The sequence below is a fragment of the Rutidosis leptorrhynchoides genome, chromosome 2 (assembly GCF_046630445.1).
Source record: "Rutidosis leptorrhynchoides isolate AG116_Rl617_1_P2 chromosome 2, CSIRO_AGI_Rlap_v1, whole genome shotgun sequence".
Taxonomy (NCBI): Eukaryota; Viridiplantae; Streptophyta; class Magnoliopsida; order Asterales; family Asteraceae; genus Rutidosis; species Rutidosis leptorrhynchoides.
Genome location: NC_092334.1, coordinates 656,327,865 through 656,337,890, shown reverse-complemented (window position 1 = coordinate 656,337,890; position 10,026 = coordinate 656,327,865). Strand labels below are relative to the sequence as shown.

The 10,026-nt window shown below is 28.1% G+C and overlaps 1 long non-coding RNA gene across 1 annotated transcript; it reads left to right on the top strand.

The window, feature by feature from the left end:
* Window positions 1-868: 868 nt before the first annotated feature.
* LOC139893820 (uncharacterized) lies at window positions 869-3,590 on the top strand. Its single transcript, XR_011774711.1, has 4 exons — window positions 869-1,030; window positions 2,347-2,403; window positions 2,647-2,748; window positions 2,948-3,590. It is a non-coding gene; the product is annotated as an uncharacterized lncRNA (long non-coding RNA).
* Window positions 3,591-10,026: the final 6,436 nt, after the last annotated feature.

Here is a 10,026-nt window from a genome sequence, read left to right as displayed (position 1 = left end):
GAAGCAAAACTTTTTTTTTCATTTTTTTTGGAATTTTTTTTCCAGTATCAAGATCACACGAAAATATGAACATTTAGAAAAGACACTTCGTGATGAATGTTATTATTTAGGCGGGAAAATGATCGACAATAATAACATTCAAGATAATATTGTTCGTAAAGAATGTGAACGTTTTTTTTCTTCATGTTTTTTGAAGTAAAATTTAGCCCGATTTAGAGTTTAGGGTTTAGGGTTTTGGGTTTGGTGTTTTGGGTTTATTCCATAAACCCAAAACACCAAATCCTAAACCCTAAACCCTAAACTCTAAACCGTTCGTGTTAAAAACTCAATCTAAATCTTAAATCTAAACCCTAAATCTAAACCGTAAACCCGAAATTTCTAAACCCTAATATCTAAACCCTATAAACCCTAATATCTAAACCCTAATACCTAAAACCTCAACATACTCTCGAAAAACACGATAATTGTTATATATTACTTCTTCGAGCGTTTTCCTGCCAAAATAAAAAATATTTATCACAAAGTGTCTTTATTAAATGTTCATATTTTCATCCAATCTATAATGTTCGTGAATTTTCAAAAAATGAAAAACAAATTTGCTTCCCCCGCTTCCCCGATTGGTTACTTCCCTCTTGATCCTACCACTATATATATATCTATCTATCTATAGATTCTATTAAATTTCTAAAATGATGACATCATAAATAAGCTTTTTCCTTCGTTGAAAAAAATTAAAAAAAAAAAGAAAAAAATCTAAGACATCTCGCTGATGTCATTATAATTATAATATTTAATAAAAAACACATTAATTATCAAATAAATACTTCACACGGCTATTCTTTTCTTTTCAAATTAGGGTTTACTAATTCTTCATCTGCTTTTTCTTTCATCTCCATCGTCATTCCCCTTTCCTCAAAACCCTAAAAAAACACTCAACACCGTCTCACATTTATTTCTCATTTGTTTTCATCTCTTTCTCTTCACAATCGTGATTCTCAAATTCTTCCACTGGTTGATATTCTTTTTCCTGGTAATTATTCTTCACCTCAATAATCATCTACTTTTATTTATTTATTTTTCTTCTTTCATGTATAACTATTTATTATAAGTGTTCATATGACATATGATTCTAATGATTTCTTACAATATAACAATTTAATATCTTCCTTATATGCATCCATCGATTATACTCTGTTACATGATCTGCCTTTATAATGCTTATATCCTTTTCTATTATTTATTAATAGACCCAATTTCTCCATCGATCCTTTTTCTAATGTTTATGGATAGACCCAAAAACCTTCGGTTTTAGCCTCTGTTTTATTTTACGAATTTTTTAGGCTAATTAGATGAATTATATCTACTGCGATGGTTTATCCTTTTATGTTTGGGCTAATTATGCATTTACTGATCATGTTTTGGTGAGTATAATTTTTTGCGAACTTCTATGTATAAATGATTTTTTTCAGAAAATAATAAAGTGACAAAAGTCTCGAGCTTAATTACGTTGAGCGTAGTTAGAAAGGAACTGTTTGGAAACTTTGGTTTGTAATTATTTACAGCAATTGTTTAGAAAGTTGTCACTGTATCTATATAATTGGTAGGCTTACAATGTTGTATTTTAGTTAATATTGTTTTTTATTTATTTTAAGTTACATATATATACAAGGTTAAAATAGTAATTTTAGCTCATTCAGAGTGTTGATTCAGGACTATTATCAAACAGTAAATTTTCATTCAGAATCATATCGATTCAGAGCTTCTGAACCATTCAGAATTATAAACCATTCAATGCTAAATCATTCAGTTTTATCAAACCCACCATTAGTGGTATTGTTGTAAGAAAAAAAATTGTAGCTACTTTGTTATTTTGGATATGAACAACTTCGGTATGTTCATTCTGAATATCTTTTGGGACTTTTGTTAGATGTTTTTGATGAATTAAATTGAATTGGCTAGATATAAATATTAATTGGATGAGAAAAATTGTTTTATGTATTTATGTATATATTTGAAACTATGGTAGATAGATAGATAGCTGAACCAATGATTTGAATGAATTGTGGCTATTCTATTGCATCAATTTTGTATTTGTGTTTAATATTGATAGATTTAGGATGGTATGGTTTATGTTAATATTGTATTTTGTTTAGTATATATTTAGTTAGATGTGGCAATATGGACCAACTTAAAATTGTGAACTCTGGACTATTCTGGTCAGTTTGTTTATTAATTTCCAGCTTTCTTGTGAAGTTTGCAACAACTATACTAAAAACATGTTGATTCGAGTATGTGATGAATATTTGCAACTATTTATGTAAATTCATTGTGTTTGTGATGTGTCAGAGATGATGAAAAAGATGATGATGATTATGATCGGAACCAAGTTAAGAGAAGTTTAAGGTACCTTTCACATATCTCTCTAATATTAATGTTCTTGCACCTTATTTATTGTTGTTTTTTTAATGAGTTTAGCTGCACTATAATCTTGAGTCTGAATATGTTAAACTTACAAGGACTTCATATTTTGAGCTTTGATATTTGTGATGTGTTGATCAAGCATTAATATTAAAATCTGGGTTTCAACCTGCATTATTCTGATTGGGCCGGTTTGTGTTGTTGATCTGTATTTCTACTTTGTTGTAGGTGATAACAAAGTCAAGAAATGTACAACTTCAGATCTGGGTTTCAACCTGCATTATCCCGATCGCAAGCACAAAGTCAAGAAAGCTCTTCAAATAATTGAAGGTGATATTCTGGTTTCATACTTTGAAATTTATGTTTACAGTAATAAGTTAGCAAGTTATGAAAAGTAGTATTAAAAGGTGTAACTTTGACTTTGATATAGTAATTATGTAGTTTATATATAAATTTCTTACATGGATATACTTGATTTAGTTTCAAGTATGGGCTATGACAAAGTAGTATTGTATATGTGCATATGAAGGATTTAGGAAACTAAGTATCAAAATGTTTATGAAAGGAAGTGGTGGTGTAATGGTCCTACTCAATGAGATAAATAAAGGTGAAGAGCTTTAAGTGGGTTTCTAAGAGAATGAAAAAAAAACGAAGTATTAGACGATATGATAGATATGCAATTCTATGATCACATATCTTCTAACTTTGAAATCGTTGTTTGAAAGCTTGATCTAAACCTTTGTATTTGGAGATTGAATCGTAAAAAACTTCCAACCCGAACATTTGGAGATGGCGTAATAATTTAATCCATGGAAGCCAAGAAAGCAGGTCTGCAATCGTAAAAGAGGTTATTATTACAAGTGTTAAGGTGTTATCTCACTTATGATGCTCTAATCGCAATTCAAAGTTAGCTGCGGATGGTCATAAATGGAGGTTGGATCCAAAAGGAATATTTGGTAATGGTTGAGAAGGCACAAGAGGATTATAAGACGTAAATCTTGGTTTTATTATACTGGAGTTTATGTGTAAATTTGTATACATCTATAGGTGTGGTGTTATTGCAATCCCACTGTTGGGTCGGTTGTATTTTGAATGACTTTTTCCTTAGAGTAATATAAATTATATAATTAGCTTATTTTAAAAAAGGTTTTAGATGGGAAATGTTTACAAATTTGTCCACATTATATGAATATAATATTCATTTATGCATAATCTATCAAGTGTCTTGTGACTTGGTTTATTCGATTATCTTTGTACTTTGTTCATCTACTAGGTTGAAAAGTACGTTGTGTTAAGTTTGATTATAGGTGGCCAAATGGGCTCACCACAATGAAAACAGTATTTGTGATGAAAATTGGAAGAGGGTGGTGAGAGAATGAATGTAGTTTATTTATTCTAACCAAGTTAAGTATATATCAATATGTTTGTAAAAACGACAAACATTTACATTTACTTAATACCTAAAACATATCATTAAACTGTTTCGTTTAAACAAACCCGTGATTCCACGGGTCATTTCACGAGTATATATATATATATATATATATATATATATATATATATATATATATATATATATATATATATTGTAGAGATCCGTCCTAATCCATCCGGACGAATTCCATATCGATTATAAACGATTCACAAAAGTTGATTACATCGCGAGGTACTTGACCTCTATATGATACATTTTACAAACATTGCATTCGTTTTTAAAAGACAAACTTTCATTTACTTTGAAAGTTGACGACATGCATACTCTTTCGTAATATATCCATCTATAATTGACTTAATAATAATCTTGATGAACTCGACTACTCGAATGCAACGTCTTTTGAAATATGTATGAATGACTCCAAGTAATATCTCTAATATGAGCAAATGCACAGCGGAAGATTTCTTTCATACCTGAGAATAAACATGCTTTCAAGTGTCAACCAAAAGGTTGGTGAGTTCATTAGTTTATCATAAATAATCATTTCATAATTTTAATAGACCACAAGATTTCATTTCCAGTTCTCATAAATATACGTCTCATGCATAGAGACAAAAATAATCATTCATATGGTGAACACCTGGTAACCGACATTAACAAGATGCATATAAGAATATCCCCTATCATTCCGGGAAATCCTTCGGACATGATATAAAACAACATCGAAGTACTAAAGCATCCGCTACAACGGATGGGGTTCGTTAGGCCCAATAGATCTATCTTTAGGATTCGCGTCAATTAGTAGACTGGTTTACTAATTCTTATGTTACCAAGTAAAAGGGGCATATTCGGCTTCGATCATTCAACCATATAATGTAGTTTCGATTACTTGTGTCTATTTCCTAAAACAGTTATAAAAGCAGCGCATGTATTCTCAGTCCCAAAAATATATATTGCAAAAGCATTTAAAAATGGAGCAAATGAAACTCACCATACTGTATTTTGTAGTAAAAATACATAGGACGACATTGAACAAGTATAGGGTTGGCCTCGGATTCACGAACCTATATCATTTATATATATATTAACACATATAATGGTAATCGAACAAATTTATATATTATTAGTGATTTAATTATTATTTTAATTATGTTTTTCATTAGTAATCTAATTAACTATACTTATTTTATATACCTTAGATAAATAAAAAAATATTAATATAGTTATGTTATATGAGATAATTATATTTTTTATAAATAATATTTATTGTAATAGTAATAATAATACTAATGCTAATAATAATACTAATAATAATAATGATAAAAATAATAATAATAATGGTATTTATTTTATTAGTTCATAAAATGATAATATTAATAATAATAATAATTCTAATAATAAAAATGATTATTTTTGTAAAAGTGATAAAAATGATAATAATTTTTAATAATAACAATACTAAAAATGATAATCATATTAATAATAGTAATGATATTATCAATAATAATACTTATGTTAATCATAATAATAATAATGATGACTATGAGTATGTCAATAATAATGTTAATACTAATACTAAAGTTATTAATGATAATAACAATAATCTTATTAATCATTTTAATACTAATGATAATAATAATAATAGTGATATTACTAATACTAACAATAATGATAATAACATTAATCATATTAGTGATAATAATATTTATATCTTTAATATTAATAATTTTAATATTTATCATATCAACAAAAATAATAATAACAATAATAATAATAATAACAACAATAAACAATAATAATAATAATAATAATAATAATAATAATAATAATAATAATAATAATAATAATAATAATAATAATAATAATAATAATACCTAATATAAAAGGGTACGCGTTTTATTAGGGTTCCCCAAAAATAACAGATCGAGATGCAGAGCAATCTTTAGAGAACGAATTTCGCCATCACGATCCTAAACTTCATCATGTATCAACTGTGGTTTACAACAACAATTTCGTCTCTGTTTATATGTTCTTCACGAGATCAACTCCAAAGTCAATCGAAAGCTTCTCTGATTCGATCCATCAATTTGCAGGTTAATCCACTTATAATTTCATATTCTTGAATGTTTGTTTCATCTATTTGAAGCTTCGAATAGATTCATAACATCAAATAATTCATGAATTTTCGGATCTAGGGTTTATGACCGAAAGATGAAATCTTCAATTGAATTGTTGTAAGTGTTTTCAGGTTCAAACATTGATCAACGAAGGTTATTCCAGGGATTTGCAACATGTTATATGAAGAATTCGAGGTCTGAAAACAATTAGAAATTGAGTTTTAAATTTTGAAGTTCCTAAATTGAAGACCGTCACTGTTCATCTTAATTTTGATAAATCTGTTGTTGTTTGATTAATGATTCTTCACAAACAGGTTAGTCGCTACATTTATGATTATGAAATCGCTTTGGAGTTCAATTTCATTAAATTCAAATTTATGAATATTTGGTGCTCGTTGTTCTTGATTTGGTTCACAGTTATACCTTAACATTTGATTATTGATTTGGTTGGTAATGTTTATAGTGTTGTGGTTTGATGGTGAAGTGATTTGCAGCTGCAGTTGCAGATGCAGTCTTCGATGGTTTAAATGGTAGATCCTGGATAGAAAGAAATAGGTTAGATGCAGCAGTAATGGTTCAATGTTGTGGTTTCATGAAGGTGGTTCTTGAACTGAGTTGAAATAGAAAACAACCTGCAGCAGTCGTGATGGTTTGATGATGTGTTTTACAATGGCAATCGTTCAAGGAGTAGGGGCAATAGCCATGGAGTATAACTGCACGATAGAATTGGATACAAAAAAATGATTGTGGCAGTTTTGATGGTGATGAAGGTGATGTGTACCTGGATAGAACCCGAAGTAAAACCATGGTGTTTTGATGCTGTTGACCTTCGAAACTTATAGCAAAAGTATTGTGATATTCATGTTGATTGATAAAAGAAAGAAAAAAAATAGATGATAGAATTGATTTGTTTGTATTGTGAAGAAGTCGACGGAAATCAAAATCAAAAGAAAAAAAAACAAAAAACAGATGGTGAAAGTTAACAACTTCGTACGATAGGTGTTGATGTCTAACCATTTTTGTTTGGTATTGAAAACAGAATCCTAATCAGATTACAAGCAAGTGGCTAAATGAAATCGAATTCATTTTTATCTGCATTAGTTTTATTAATTAATAGGTACAAACAATAAAAATAAAAATACTAATAATAACAATAATAGAATTTAATATAATATTAATAATGATATTCTCAAAATAATACTAATAAATCTCATTAACAATAATTTTTTTTGTGAAATTTATAATAATAATATTATTAATGATAATTATAATAATACTACCAATTATATTAATGTTAATAATATTATTAGTAATAATAATCATTTATATCAAATTTCATATCTATATATAAAAAAAAAATATTAATAACACTAGTATCGATATTATTATTAAAAGTAATAACAATATTGTTATAACAATCATAATTAATATATTCGTATTACAATTTATAGATTTTGTATTATAACCAAGGTTGCAAAATTCGCTATTCGGAGATTAATCGGTCGGGACTTTGGAAGGATTAATCGACAATTCGGGAATTAATCGGAGATTAATCGGATTATACTGTATACCTTTTAATATTAATTTTTGAAAATTATATTTGTAACTATAAAAAAAAACTATAAATATAATGATAATTTGTAACATAATTGTCTATAATTGTTCATTTTGCTTCAAAATTATAAAATTCAAGTTTAAATTCATCTTAAAATGTTAACCATTTTTGAATTTGACTGACTTTGATTATCAAATTCGATTTTGATCAATCAATTGACGTTGACCATTTAATTAAACAGTTTTTGAAAATCGGAACGGATTGCTCCTAAAAATGATTAATCGGGATTAATCGGAGAGTAATCGGGTTTTTTTACAACATTGATTATAACTATATAATATATAATAAATAATAATACCTAATCATAATGAATATATAACAAGTTATATGTTTCCATTTTTATATAATAATATTAATAATACAAATATTAATATTAATGAAAGTAATAATAATAATAATATTGATATAACAATTTATACATATCAAATCTCATATATATATATATATATATATATATATATATATATATATATATATATATATTTAACATATTTACTTATACACACTTGTTCGTGAATCGTCGAGCATAGTCAAGGGTTAAATGGATATATGAAATAGTTCAAAACTTTCGAAACTCAACATTATAGACTTTGCTTATCATGTCGGAAACATTCAAATATTAAGTTTAAATTTGGTCGGAAATTTTCGGGTCGTCACAGTACCTACCCGTTAAAGAAATTTCGTCCCGAAATTTGAGTGAGATGGTCATGGCTAACAATAAAAATATTTTCATGACGAATATGAGTTGATAAATAGAGTTTTATCATCATTGAGTAATATGGATAAAACAATTCAATTACAAGAAGAGTATAAGTGAAGTTATCACAAAAGAATGAAATGAGTAAATGCAAGTTTGTCTTAACCTGTGACGTAGTCACGGTTGATTTCTGGAATTTTAAGGGATTTAAAAGAAAATCTTTGGACATCTATAAGATCTGATTTTTCGGGATTTAAGGAAATTAGGATCCCTTTAATTGAATGCGATGATCTGTCCCGATTACTACGTCTGATATTTCCTTTATAAATTTACCTTTTCCTTTCCATTAGTTTTCACCACTTCTATACTCAATTCCCAAATTCAAAAGATTATGAAAATGCTTAATCTAGTTCTGATTCTTGTTCTTATCCTTACTATCGCGACAATCATTCTCCTTTTTCAATTACCACCGGAGGAATCTGTTTTCTTCTACTTCGCCCTTGGGGTTATAATGTTTTTAATTCTCCCGTGTCTTTATGTCGCAATAAACGTTGATATACACAGTTTGTAATTTATGTGTTGTTATCGAGCTTTATATTCCCCCTTAAATTTTGGAGTTTCATACTTTTGTTTTCTCTTCCCGACTTTAAGTCAAGCGAATAATGGTCCAGTATTTGTAGATATGAAATTCAGAATGAACATGATTAATGTTTTAAAGGGAAATGGTAATGGCACGATCTTGATTGGTTAGATTACCAAAATTCAAGAGAAAAGATAGGACTATCAAGAAAGTATGTTCTTGATATGTTTATAGATTAGATAGAATGTAAGAGTTGTGTAACATAGTACATGATGATGCTATAATCTGTGAATCATCACGTTCCATTTAGAAACTCAGCATGACTTACTGTAATATAATTACGTTGATCAAGTGTCATTATATTATACTAACTCATGCTTCAGTTCCCAACACTACTTTAAAATCATTCATAGTTTTAACTCGAAAGTTTACAGAATATAGAAACTAATAGTTTCTTATATGATGTAATACTGATATCACAAAGAGATAAATAATTTCAGATAAGAATAGTTATGAAAATATCTTCAGAAATATCGAGGATATTTATAATGAAAGATACGATGATATCTTGGAATTTCTAATATCGAAGGATGGTGAAGAAAATTTGTCCGCAAGAGTTTAGAGTCAGAAGCAAGGTATTCGCTAAAGATTTCATCAGAAACAGAATCATCAGGATTCTTAATGTACAAGTTTAGTTCTTGTGATTTTTTCCGAGACTCCTTCGTAGTTTGCTCAATCAGTTTTTCAGTTTCAAACTTTTTCTGAGCTTTGCCAACATACAATTCTTTATCATCAACTTTTAGCTGTTGAGGTCGTTTACAGTTTTTGTTGCTTCATTCAACTTTTCAAAATTCAGAGTATTAATTCGCAGACTGGGTGCTTTTCAGAATTTTAGAATGGAAGATCATAGTTCTAAGAGATAAATGTTATATGAATACATTTAACTGTTGTTGTGGAAACGTTGCGAGACTCACAATACAGATTTGCTAATTTTCGGTAATTGTATGGCAATTCTTGTTACAAGATGCGGATGAGTACATGATGAAACTTCAATAGATAAATATAGTGATTTGTCGAAGAGATTTAAACCAAGGAGCGACGAGGTTGTTGGTACATCTGCTGGTAATATGGTGGAATATAAAAGGTTCCCCGGTAATAATAAAA